This window comes from Panthera tigris, chromosome B2, assembly GCF_018350195.1.
Source record: "Panthera tigris isolate Pti1 chromosome B2, P.tigris_Pti1_mat1.1, whole genome shotgun sequence".
Taxonomy (NCBI): Eukaryota; Metazoa; Chordata; class Mammalia; order Carnivora; family Felidae; genus Panthera; species Panthera tigris.
This window is the reverse complement of record NC_056664.1, coordinates 139,550,535-139,564,254: the sequence shown is the minus strand read 5'-3', so window position 1 is coordinate 139,564,254 and position 13,720 is coordinate 139,550,535. Positions and strand designations below refer to the sequence as shown.

At 35.2% G+C, this 13,720-nt stretch overlaps 1 long non-coding RNA gene across 1 annotated transcript; it reads right to left on the bottom strand.

The window, feature by feature from the left end:
• Positions 1–5,301: 5,301 nt before the first annotated feature.
• On the bottom strand, positions 5,302–7,422 carry LOC122238453. The gene is made up of 4 exons (XR_006217375.1): positions 7,326–7,422; positions 6,667–6,773; positions 6,305–6,473; positions 5,302–5,439 (listed from the first exon to the last, which is right to left on the bottom strand). It is a non-coding gene; the product is annotated as an uncharacterized LOC122238453 (long non-coding RNA).
• Positions 7,423–13,720: the final 6,298 nt, after the last annotated feature.

Sequence of the window (13,720 nt, the reverse complement as noted above, 5' to 3'; positions counted from 1 at the left end):
ATACGGTATATTTTATAGAAGATATATTTATATTGTTACTGCAGTAAAGCTGCATATTCATGGAAATGTTCCCAAATATCTTTTTGCAAAATGCTTAATCCATAGACTGAGTTTTGAAAAGCAGTTTCTTTTTCAACTGTTGTTAAAAAGTTCTCTTGCTTTTTAAGGGGCAGATTAAATATGATTTTTTTTTTTTTTCTGAAACTGTTTTTTTTTTTTTTTTTTTTTTTTTTTTTTTTTTTTTTTTTAGTAGCAAACTACTTAGAGCTGCTTTTCATCGCAGAAAAGGTCAGCAAACTGGGAACACTTGTCACTTCGTAAAAGAATTATGTGCAGCTCAACTGTAAATTTGACAATTATTTAAAATAACTTGCCACAAACTAAACCATGAACTTCTTTGTAGAACAACACATTTGCACCATCTCTCACCTATTTCATTGCGAAATACCATATATTTTCTACTGTATTGTAAAGACTTTGACAAAATTAGCCACATAAACAATAATCTGTGGCCCTTGATACATTTCTGGCTTCAATGTCTTTGCTGCAATGATCTTATACATATATATAGTGAATGTATTTTAATGTATTTTAAGTGTGGTATTATCTCTACATTTAATCTGGGGCATTTTTAAGGTCTGTTCATGGTGGTTGAGGGCAACTCTTCTGTGTTGTGGTATTCCTGCCTTTCTCAGGGTACTTACCCACCATAAGAGACCCCTGTCTGCTGACATAGTACCTAATAAAGATGCAATATAGTGTGCATATTACATATTGATCAAGATTAACTTCTCTTTCAGCTTTAGCTAAAAATGATATAGAAACTTAAGCATATTTAATCTCACCCACTGGTAGATTGACCCCATGGTCATATAATAAACTCCCAAATATATTTGAATTTATTAGTTGTCCTTCACTGCTATTCCAATTATCTATAATTCTCTCACTGTGCCTAATATCACACTGTCTTAATTATTCTAACTTTAAAATAAGCCTCGTTGTGTCATATGGCAAATTTCATCTCTTTTATTTTTTGAGAGTTGTCTTAGCTTTTCCTGAACTTATAATCTTCCATATGAATTTTAGATTCAATCCATCAAGCTCCATACATATGTGGTGCAATTTTTGTTAGAACTGCATTGAATTTATAGACTAATTTGGAGAGACATCCAAATTAAATTCTTATCATGCGGACCCTTTCCGCCTATGAATACCTCTCCATTTATTTAGGTCTTCTTTGAAGTCGTTCAATAATGTTTTAGGATTTTTCCCCTTTACTTGTTACATTTTTGTTGCATTGATTGCACGTATCTGCAACATCTTGTATTTTGGTGCTATAGTGAATGGGATCTTTTGGTCAAGGGGCATGAATGGAAACATGTAAACTAATTACTTTTCCCTCATTCCCTATGCCCCAAGCTACTTGTGTCCCTTGAGCCATGGGATACATACAACTTTATGCCCTGTGACATAGATGAGGCCTTGGGCTCTATTTAAATCTCAGCTGAGAGATATCCCGCTGGGCACCAGGCTTTTGGTGACAGTGAATGGAGAGCTTGTTGAGACCCTAATCAGTAGACTGGGAGATGAAGCCCAAGAATGACTTCAGAGCACAGAGCAAATGTATAAAGAGGCTGAAATGATGAGGGAGAAGAGACAGGGATACATTCCCAAGACTTAATATGTGGATAATTAGTAAATAATTAGTAAAAGTTATTCCATATTAGTAAAGAAGCCCTGAAAGGAAATATGCATGAGGTGGGGTGAGACTTAATCTGGAGATTGAAAAATTCCCCAAGTTGTAAGGAGGATTGAGGAGAAAAGACAGAATCCAAGCACATCTTGTGAAATTCATTAAAGTGGGTGATAAAGACTAAAAACCTATAGGCTTCCAGGAGGAAAGAAACAAGTTACTACAGAGTAGACTTTTGTTTGTTTTTAATGATTAGGTTAAATATTTTATTCTGTGGCAGAGAAAAATACAAAGTTTATGTGGTGGGCTTGAATCCAGCAATCTCGATACATTTTCTAATGTATTTGAATACATTATTTGAAGACCTAAATAAATGGAGAAGCTCACCCTATTCATAGATGGAAAGTGTCAGCATGATAAAAATTCAGCTCGGGTGTCTCTCCAAATTAGTCTGTAAATGCAATACATTAGAATACATTTGATTCTAATGATGTTTTTGAAAATTTTCTTGGTTTTTCTCTGTAGATAATTGCATTATCTGTAAGTAATGAAAATTGTGGTTCTTCTTTTCCAGTTCTTAAAAATTTGATTCATTTTGTTGTTGTTGGTTATTGCTTTTACTCACCCCTCCCCGGACTGTGACTCATAAAAATGGTGATGCCTGAGAAAATTCTTGAAGTGCCCCCATTCTCTGTAAGGTTTGTTGTAGACTTTTGGTAGAAATCTTTCACGAGAACTTATATTTTTAGAATATTAAAAGCATTTGTTATTCATGAGCTGTGGAATTTGATTAATTTTTGTTTTTCACTTATTTAGATGGTCATCTAATTTTCCTCAGTCTATTAATGTGTGAAGTTTTTGTAATAGCAAATTATCTTTGCATTTCTGGAATAAACTGTACTTGGTCATTCTGGGGTTTTGTTGCTGTTATATTTCACCAATTTTTACAAAATGTTATATTAATAGATTGTGCTTGCTAAGATTTTATTTAGGATTTTTTTACATCTTTTTTATGATATTAACCTATAATTTTCCTTTCTTGAACTGTTCATGTCGTGATTTGATCTCTAGGAAAATTTCTCCTTTCTTCTATTCTTTGAAATTGCTTTATATATTATGTAAATATTATTTGTTGAAGATTTGGTAACTGCTCTGAGTTCCCCCTGGAGGAAAATATCAAAATAAATTTATATATAATGGTTTATAAATCATCTTGTTTATAAAATAACTTTATTAATTCACATTTTTCTCAAAAATTATACATTTGACTAAGTTTTCAGTGTATTGGCATGAAATTGTTGATGATACTCTGTTGGCTTTAAAAATCTCAAATGTATTGATAGTTATTTCCCATTTTCCCCTAAAATTGTTATTTCTTTTTTTTTTTTGATTGATTTCTTGATTTCTTTTTTCCTGACTAATATTGCCAGATTTTTTTGTGCTACGTAATTTTTAAAATATATGTGTCTTACAAATGATGTCTATATTTTCTGGTCAATTTTATTTATTTTGGCTCATACATATTCCTTTCTTCTTATATTTGAATTCATTGATTTTTCTCCAGATTCATAAACTGAATACTTAGTTAATTTATTTTCAATATTAAAAAAAAATACCGAGACCATACATTTTTCTATTTAAGTCACATTTGGCTCTATTTCCTAAGTTTTGGTATATAGTAGTTTTAATGCTGTTTTGTTCCAAATATGTTCCAATTTTTATTGTGATCTTTTCTTTAAACTATACATTATTACATAATACATGGGGGGAAAGGGACCAGGATAGATCCAGGCATGTATAACATTTGCCATTTCTTTATTGTTTTATTTCCAGTTAAACTGGGTTGTTATCAGAGAATTTCTTCTCAGCAGAATATCAGTGCTTAAAATATACACCAGTTCTTGAAATTTATCATAATATCCTCATGATCTAGTAGGCAGGGCATTTTTTGCAAACATTTCATGTTTGCTTTTACATTAAACTTAATTTTGTCATTAAAATCTTTAGCCTCAATAATATTTTCTTAACTAGGTGTTTCTGTTTGATAGAGGTATGTCAACTTTGCATTGTAATCCTGTCACTTCTGGGCTTTGTGTATTTTGTAGCTATGCGCATGAGTGCATGCAATTTCATGATTTTCATGCTTCATTGTTAGAAAGTTTCCCTTTGTTGTTAGACAGTAGCTTTCTACGTCTATTGATTATTTTTCCTGAAATTCTATTTTGTCTGATAATAATTTTCTGTGTTGGAATTTATTGCTTTTTGGTATTTGTCTGGAATATAATTTGCTGTGTATTTATTTTAAATATTTTCATGAGGTTTTGTTTTAGTAGCTTTTGAAAACACCAGATAGCTGAATAAAATCCACGTAATAATCCCCATTTAAAAAAAAACATGTTTATTTTTGACAGAGAGAGAGTGTGAGTAGAGGAGGGGCAAAGAGAGCGGGAGACACAGAATCCCAAGCAGGCTCCAGGCTCTGAGCAGTCAGCACAGAGCCTAACAAGGAGGGGTTCGAACTCACCAGCCTTGAGATCCTGATCTGAGCTGAAGTCCAATGCTTAACTAACTGAGCCACCCAGGCGCCCCTCCCCATTTTAATAGAAGTATTTATTTACGTTTTTAAAGTTACTAGTGGGTTTGTATTTACTTCCACTATCTAATTTACCCTGTCTGGTTTACTGTCATTTTTCTTTGTCTCTTTCCCTTCTTTTCCTCACTTCTATTGGATTGATAGAATTTTCTTCATCTTCAGTTATCTGAAAATACCTAAGCTGACCATGATTTTCTCTGGGCACTTTGAGGATATTATTCCGTTGTAATCTGAACCTTCTGATTTTTCATCAAAGTCTGCAGCTAGTCTAACCTGCCGTTCACTTTTTCTTTTTTTGAATGAGCACATGTCAAAGATTTATTTAAATCATGAATGAGAAAAATAAAAAGTTGGTGAGCTGGCTCTAAAAAGTATAAGAGAGGCAGAAGTATTTAGTCCTGAAAGAAAAAGTGCCACATCACATACAAAACTGGTTAATGCACAAGACTGGAGAATATCACAGTTATAAGCAATACAACTCTCACCTTTGTGATGAACACTTCTTAACCAGACAGAAGCCATTTGCTTATCTGCAGGGTAAAATTCATTTACATTGCCCATATGACAAAAATAATTTGAGTAATTATTATTTTTATACAGCGTGAAGTCTATCCTTATAGATTTGTAGCATACCCTAATTAATAGTAAATGATTAAAGCATATACGCTTAGAGAATCAGACAATCCTTGGGTAGTCCTGTTGGATAATGCTCTGGGTATGATTGGAAAGGATATGAGTCATCTTTTCATCTATTTCCAAGTTCTGGATTTTTAAAATGTGTGTTTATAAATTTTCTCCATGGAATATTCTTGTTTCAAAAAGGTGTGGCCTCATGGGTGCAGCATTCAATATTAATGAATACATACATGCACTGTAGTATAGTTATCAAGTCTAGAGTCATATGGTATTAAGCAACCATTAAAATAAAAAACATTGTCAAAGATTTTATAAAAACCCAAGATTGGATTTTTCAATAATCTTTATTCTCCAGTGCTTAAATAAATCATTGCTTGTATTTCTTGTATTTTGAGGCTAAAAAGCCAACCCCAAGAAATCTATCTCTGTCAGATTCTGCCTGAAGTACCTAGGAATCTGTGTTCCTCTCTCTGAAATGTCTCCAATCTCCTAAGGTTTCTCCTGTAAGTCCGGGACCCTGTAAGACAGAACAAACATGAGAACAGTTTTCAAGGAGAACGTTGTAGGCGTTGGTTCCACCCATGAAGTGTGAACCTTGACCCTTAATGGTGGGTTTTTCATATCTGAATAAGTGAGATTTATTCTGAAACATGACACTCCAGGTACAGCCTTTATTAAAAAGTTTGTTCAATTACATTCTGATTAGTTTCAGTAAATGAATGCAAATAATTACCTGGCCATTAAAGGTAAAGAAACTCAATGGAAGTATTTGTTTCTGAATTCGGAGGAGTTAGAGGGAACAAAAGGCAAACATACAGTTATTAAACTGAGATTAGACATAGATCAAGAAGATGACCCAGCAATTCCTTTCTTAAGTATATACCCCAAAGAATTACAATAGGGACTCAAACAGATACTTGCTCACTGCAGAATTATTCACAACAGCCAAATGTGGAAACAATCTGGATGTCTATCAACTGATGAATGGATAAAGAAAATGTAATATATACACATAATAGAATGTTATTCAGCTATAAAAAGTGATGTTCTGGGGTGCCTGGGTGGCTCAGTCGGTTAAGCATCTGACTCTGGATTTTGGCTCAGGTCATGATTTTGAGGTTCGTGACTTTGAGCCCTGGATCGATCTCTAGGCTGACTGTGCAGAGCCTGCTTGGGATTCTCGCTCCCTTCCTTTTTTCTTCCCTTCCACCATGCGCTCTCTCTCTTTCTCAAAAATAAATAAGTAAACTTAAAAAAAACAGTGAAGTTCTGATAAATGCTACAAAATAGATGAAACTTGAAAAATCTTATGTCAAGTGAAATAAGCCGGATGTAAAAATTCAAATATAATCCTCCCCTCCCCCGGCCATCCGTGATCTCACCTTTTGCTCTCTGTGGTCTCAGTTACCTGTGGTCAACCGCAGTCCAGAAACAGATGGTCCTCCTTCTGACATATGGCCAGAAAGTCAATAGCAACCCGATGCTATGTCTCAGTGCCTAGGTCATTCCCCTCATTTCATGTCATCACGTAGGTGCTTTATCATCTCACGTCTTTACAAGAAGGAAAAGGGTTTAGGCACAGTTTTGAAAGAGACAGAGACCACATTCCCATAGATTTATTATAGTATATTGTTATAATTATTCTATTTTATATTATGTATTGCTTTTAATCTCTTAGTGTGCTTAATTTACAAATAAATTACCATAGGTATGTATGTATAGGAAAAAAACATAGTATACATACAGTTTGGTACTATCCATGGCTTCAGGCATCCACTGTGGGTCTTGGAATGTATCCCTCTGGATAAGAGTGTATCAACTGTATTGTATAATTCCACTTGCATGACGTCTCTAGAACAAGAAAATTTATAGAGACGGCAAATAGATTAGAGGTTACCAGGAGCTGGAGAATGGAGAGTTAATACTTAATGGGTACAGAGTTTCTGTTTGGGGCAAGGACAAAGTTTTGGAAATAGATATGATGATGCTTGTCCAACATCGTGAACGTAATTAATGCCATTGAATTGCACTCTTAAACATAGTTAAGATGGCAAATCTTTTTTGTTATAAATGTTTTACAACGATTAAAAAGAAAAAAAAAAAAAGGAAAGCAGCTGAGATCAAGAAAGAAAGCGCCTTCCCATATAGCCAGAAAATAGAACATTAAAAACCCTACCAGCATTATTCCAAAATAAATGATCACAATTAGATGTTCTTCTTGAGTTCCTTCAGTCATTCTTAATTTATTCTTCTTCCATTAGAGCTTGAGTCATCAGTTGGCTTCTATAAAATTATCTGGTACTGAATTACAAAGCATCCTGGAAATCCCACGTCCCTCTGCAATTTTCTAAGCGATGTCACCTTCTAAGTCTATTTTCTGAAATATCAATTGTTAAAAAATACCTGGTAGAGTCCTTTTCGTGAGCTCTGAGGCTGTTCTTTATTGCAGACCAAATTTCTGGCTTGTGGCTTAAAGGAGAGCCTTCAGGCGAGCATGAGAGAGAAGCGGAAGCCGTATGTTGATGACAGAATAGGTAACAATATCAGAATGTAGAGGAGCAGAGTTCTCTGTTGGAGTATGATGCATACCTCTTTTGTGAGGTTGTGATCAATGTATCCCTTTAGAATAGAAACTATGTTGTGTTCTATACTGATAAAATCGAGGGAAAGTCATATTCCCCAAGCCTTGAGCAGATAAAATTCCAGTGATGTTCTTCCAATGCCTTACTGCATGTTTGATTTTTTTTTTTTTTTTTGCTGTTGCTTATGTATAGAAAGGGATAAAATCAGCAGATCTAGCAAATAAATACGTGCAGCTCTACTCTGTGCCCACAGTTCCATTTTATATCCCAATGCATCATTGCTCCAACAAAGATATTTGTGGTTTTAATTTTCTCTGGCAGCTACAAAGTAATTTTCCCTTCATTGTACTAATTGAGGGATCAATTTTTTAAAAATCGGCAAAGTCAACAATTTTTATACATTGGAGGCTGGCGTATGTTTCTTTCCTTTGGATCAATGGTGCCGACCTTTATAACCTCTGCTGAAAAATATAAGATTAGAAGTATTCCTCTCCACCTCTCTCAAGCCTACAATCCCCATAAAGTTGGTCCATTAATTACAAATTGTTAATACGAGTTATGCAGAGTAGCTTATGCTCTGTTTTCTACCAAAGAACTTTATTCCAAATCAGCTGACACTGACAGCTGATTCAATACACACGTATGTAAAACAATTTTCTATTAAACAACTCTTGGGATAGAAAAACAAGTTGTTTAATTAAAGTCTAACTGACTTTCTTCCCAAGTTATGTGCCTATTTATTCATTTAGATGAGCTTAATAACAAATACGGTTGTGACGATAAGGAAAATAACACAAGTAATCACTCTTCAGAAAGCTAGATATTAGATTACAGTTCACCACAGGGAGATTTCTTTCTACGTGTTTTTTTTTTGTTTTTTTGTTTTTTTGTTTTTTTTTTAGCTCCTATTAATGTCATACGTGGGACTCCTTCCTTGTATCTGGTCCCATCCTCTCTCCAGATTAGGGCTGGTTACTGGGGACTCAACAGGTTCAGGTGGAAGGTGATTATAGGTGAACATTAAATCTAGAAGGCCTGAGCTTCAGGGCGGGTCTAAGTAGGAGAATGTGCTAGTAGGTGGTAATGTCACAGCCTTGGCCAGGAGACAGGTTTATTCTGGCAGGGGGCTGGTGGGAGACGTGTGGAGGTGCGTGCAGAGCCTTGGGGTCAGGGAGAGGCTTTGGGGGAAGCAAGGTGGTGTTAGGGCTCCAGAGAAAGTGAGCCAAGGAGGCGCTAAGTGGGAAAACAAAGCAGGAATTTTTGTGCTTAAAGAAAGCACCTTTTGCTGACTCTTTCAAAATGATTTGTCTCAAGTCTGTGTTCACGACGACAAGGCAAGGGCAGTGTTGGTCTGGTTCACTGCTAAGATCATGGTGTGTAGTAGAGTTTCTGGCATGTAGTTGGTGCCAGTAAATACTATCGAGTTAATGAATGGAAGAAAGCAAAATTTTGGGGGGACATAGTTTACGACATTTTATAAATCAAGGGGCTCGGTTCCAAAACAAACAAGAGCCCAAATGAACCTCGACACGAACTCACTGTGGCCCCAGACCCCACAACAGAGTGGATCCTGCTTGTAGAGTTCACATGGCTCCCGTGGGAACACATGTAGGTGCCCAGGGTGGGGAAATATGCCAGTCCTACACATTATCTTCTTTCCTTCATTTTCTTTCCCTTTCTCTTGTGGCTCCTGGCTTCTGGCTTTATGGTCTGCTAGTTGGCTGTACCAGAAAACTGAGGTAAGCACACAGAGTATGGATCCAGGAAGTGGGGGATACATGAAAAGGGTAACAGAGTTGAAGCCAGGCGAAGAATCTAAATCCTGAATAAATAATTGAGCCATCAAAGAAGTGTGAATTCAAACAAAAATGAGCTCTGATTTTCATCCCTTCACATGGGACAAACAACTGCTATCTCACTGCTGGGAGATTTCCCTTCCTTCTTCCTCCCTCCCTCCCTTCCTTCCTCCCTTCCTTTCCTTCTTCCTTCCTTCCTCCCTTCCTCCCTCTCCTTCTCCTTCCTTCGTGTGTGTGTGTGTATTTGGCTAGAGCAAAATGTGGATCTTAAAATTGTTGGTAATGAAAAGCTTGCTGTTTTGTGAGTCTTAAGAAATCTCTGCATTCTGGGGTGGCAGCTGGAATTTGTCCCTAGCAGGTTCTTCATTTGTCTTTCCAATGGTGGAAGAGATCATGACTTTGGGATGTTGAGACAGATACATATAGGCGCCCAGAGTTCTTGGGAACAGCACCGGGATCTGCATGAAGGACCTTCAGATATTGGTCTATTAAATTATGTGCAAGTAATATAAGTTTGTCTCATTTAGGGGAAAATTTTATCTCTGTGAAATTTTTATAATAATATTTTCCTTTGGCTGAAGATGACAAGTTGCATTTTGGTCTAGAATGAAAGCTGACGCCTTGATCTTGGACTTTCCAGCCTCCAGAACTATGAGAAATAAATTTCTGTTGTTTATAAGCCACCCAGCTTGTGGTATTTTTGTTACCACAGCCCGAACAGACTAAGACAAGTAGCAGAGAAATGTAAAGAGATTTAAAGTACTAAAAAATTGGAAAACATTTTTTCCATGTATATTCTATTCTCCATTTTCTAACTTCTAGCTCTAGTAAACTTTGTATGGGCTATCGTCATTTTAGCTGTGATTTAGGAAATTAAGTATGAAACCTATATCTATACATGCAGTGGCCTGGATTCAGGTAAGCCATAGTGTTACGGGAATGAATTAATTAAATGGAAGAATGACGTGCAGAGAGGCCCGGAGCAGTATTCTGAAATGGAAGGGACAGCCATCTGCTGGGATGAATGTGTGGATACTCTAACAGTACCCTGAGGAGTCTCAGAAATAACCCAACATAATATGAGGAAAGTGTGTTGTCACACAAGATGGGACTGTGACTGCTCCTTGGGTATTGAAAGAAAGGATAAAATTTTTTTTTTAAATGTTTATTTATTTATTTATTTTGAGAGAGAGAGAGCATGCGAGGGAGAGGCAGAGAGAGCGGAGAGAGAGAATCCCAAGCAGGCTCCACACCATCATCAGGGAGCCCAACATGGGGCTTGATCTCGCGAATTGTGAGATCATGACCTGAGCTGAAATCAAGAGTCAGACACTTAACCAACTGAGCCGCTCAGGTTCCCCAAGGATAAAAATTTTTTAGTTGGCTAAATTCAATGTATGTAAAATTATTGATTGGAATATATACATATATATATTAGCATAATCTGTTTGGGAAGTTATTAAAAAATAGTATCACATTCATACATTTTGGCCCTGGAATCCTATTTTATCAGTGGTTGACTTTAAAGACAGTGATAAGTGATGTATTTTTTACTTTTATATTTTTTCCTTTTCAACAATGAACACATTGTAATTGAACAAAATATACTTTATTATTAAAAGCTATAAGCTTTGGGGGCACCTGGGTGGCTCAGTCGGTTAAGCATCTGACTCTTGATTTTGGCTCAGGTCATGAGCTCATGGTTCATAGGATCGAGCCCTGCATTGGGCTCTGAGCTGCCAGTGAGGAGCCTGCTTGGGAATCTCTCTCTCCCTCTCTCTCTCTGCCTTTCTCCTGCTCTCTTTCTCTCAGAATAAATAAATAAACATTATATATATATTATAATATATGATATAATATATTATATATAATGTAATATATATTGTTATTGTATATATGTATATACATATATAATATATGTATATTGTTATTGTAATACATATATAGTATATATATAGTATATATACATTGTATATATGTATATACATATATAATATATGTATATTGTTATTGTAATATATATATAGTATATATATTGTATATATACATTGTATATATGTATATACATATATAATATATGTATATTGTTATTGTAATATATATTTATTGTGTATATATATAGTATATATACATTGTATATATGTATATACATATATAATATATGTATATTGTTATTGTAATACATATATATATTGTTAAAGGGTCAACTGTATAGGAAAAGGTGCCCCTACTCCTAAGAGCAAAAAGTGAAAATCGGACCATAGAGATATCCATGGTATATCCAAAACATGACTCTGCTAAAAATTAAAAATACGTGTTGATAAGAAAATTTTTCTAGTTTATGTTAAGTGGAGAAAAAGTGAAAAACAACGATGTATAGTACAATTCAGTATTGTAGAAACATTTATTATGAGCATCATATAATTTTAATATATAAATTATATTATACATCCAATCATATTCATAACTATTCATGATATGTGTTCCTAAATTATATATTTAGTTATATATTAAATGATATAATAAATATTAATGTTTAATATCATTGCTTTTAGGATGTATGTCAGTATATATTTCTTAAAGATAATCGACAAAATGTTAAATTGATTACCTTCAGGCACCAGTGTAGGTATGGGTAAGTTGTAGGGAGGGTATTTTGGCTTTCTAATTTTTAATTTATATTTTGAAAATCTGAGGGACGTACTTAGTGAGACCAGAACCAAAGCAATAAAAAGATAGAAAGGATAATAATTATTCTAAAACGGCCCAGGAAATAAAGGCACAGTGTGAAGACCCAAAGATGTGTCAGAGCATGCTGATTCCTGGGGAGGGGACGCATCTTCTGGATCAGTGGCGATAGGGAATGAGGACTACACTGTGAAGAAATTAGAAAAGAATCCAAATGAGGGAAAGTAGGAAAAGGCGATAAAAGAAGACCAAATTTCCACTGGAATCAAGGTGAAGGTCTTTATTCCTTATTATGGGTAAGGTTTCCGGTCCACAGTAGGTTATCAGTAGCTAAGTTTTGGGGAAGTCAAAAGCTATATGCAGATTTTGGATGATGTAGGGGTTGGTACCCCTAACTCCTGCATTGTTCAATGCTCAACTGTATTTTAACAACTGTTTCCTTTCTATGTGAGTTGAATTCTGAGGATGACCTATTTGTTTTTCTACCGGGATGTTTCTTTTGTTCCTTATTGGTTTGTAGAAGGTCTTTCTGTATTAACCCCACCATCTATTGCATGTTTTACAAATCATCCATTTTACAGTTCGTCATTTTTCTTTGGATTTTAATTGTGGTGAGGTTTTGATCCAGGCAGAATATTAAAAAAAAAAAAATTGTGCCGTCCAATTTATCAATCTTTACTTTGAAAAAAGAGATCCTGAGAAAAGCGAGTTCCTGCTCTGCTTCTGGATGTAGTCGTGTCTCAAGATGACTCTTATAGCTGCTGCCGCCACGGTGGGATCATCACCCAGAAAGTTCCCTCTTGGCCCTTCTTGCCAACACAGCTGCCAAAGACAACCATTTTTCTGATTGTTTTCAATCTTGCGTCATGTTTCCCCTTCAGAGTTTTATATCAATGAGATCATACGGTAAGTAGTGTTTGTGTGTTTTTCTTTTATTCAACAGAGATTCATCATGGGATTGTGAGTCTGTTACCTGTTATTGCTGAGTACGTTCCATTGTGTGAATAAATCACAATATGTTTACTCATTCTGTTGATGGACTTTTGGGTAGTTTCCAGCTATTATGAGAGAGTTACTATACATTCTTCTGTAAGTCTTTTTGTAGTGAAATATTTTCATTTCCTTTGGATAAATGCCTAGGAGTGGAATTGTTAGACCATTGGGTAGAGGAGTTTAACTATAGAAGAAACTTCCAGATTGGCCGCTCAACAGGTCATACCACTGAATACTCCTGCCAACAGTGTATGGGAGTTCCAGTTCTACATTCTCACTAATATTTAGGATGGACAATCTTTTTAATGTTGGCTAGTCTTGTGGCTGTGTAGTGCTTCAGTTTACATTTTTCTAATCACTAAATTGTTGAACACTTTGTAATATGTCTAAGGTTTTTGTTGGCTTTTAATGAAGTCGGTTTTATTTTCATTACTGAGCTATTGTTCTTCATATTTTCTATATACAAGCCTTTTGTCACAGAGATAATTTATAAATATTTTCCCTTACTCTTAATTGCATGAAGTCCAGTCTATCAATGTTTTTCTTTTATGGTCATCGCTTTTAGTGTCCTAAGTAATCTTTGCCTATCCCCAGGTGCGAAGACATTTTCCTGGTTTTATTTTTCTACAAGCTTTAGGCCCATCCTTCATCTTGGATAAAATTTTGTGTGTCGTGTAAAGATCGAGGTTCAATTTTAGTTTTTTTTTTTCATAGGGATGTGCATTTCTTACAGCACCAT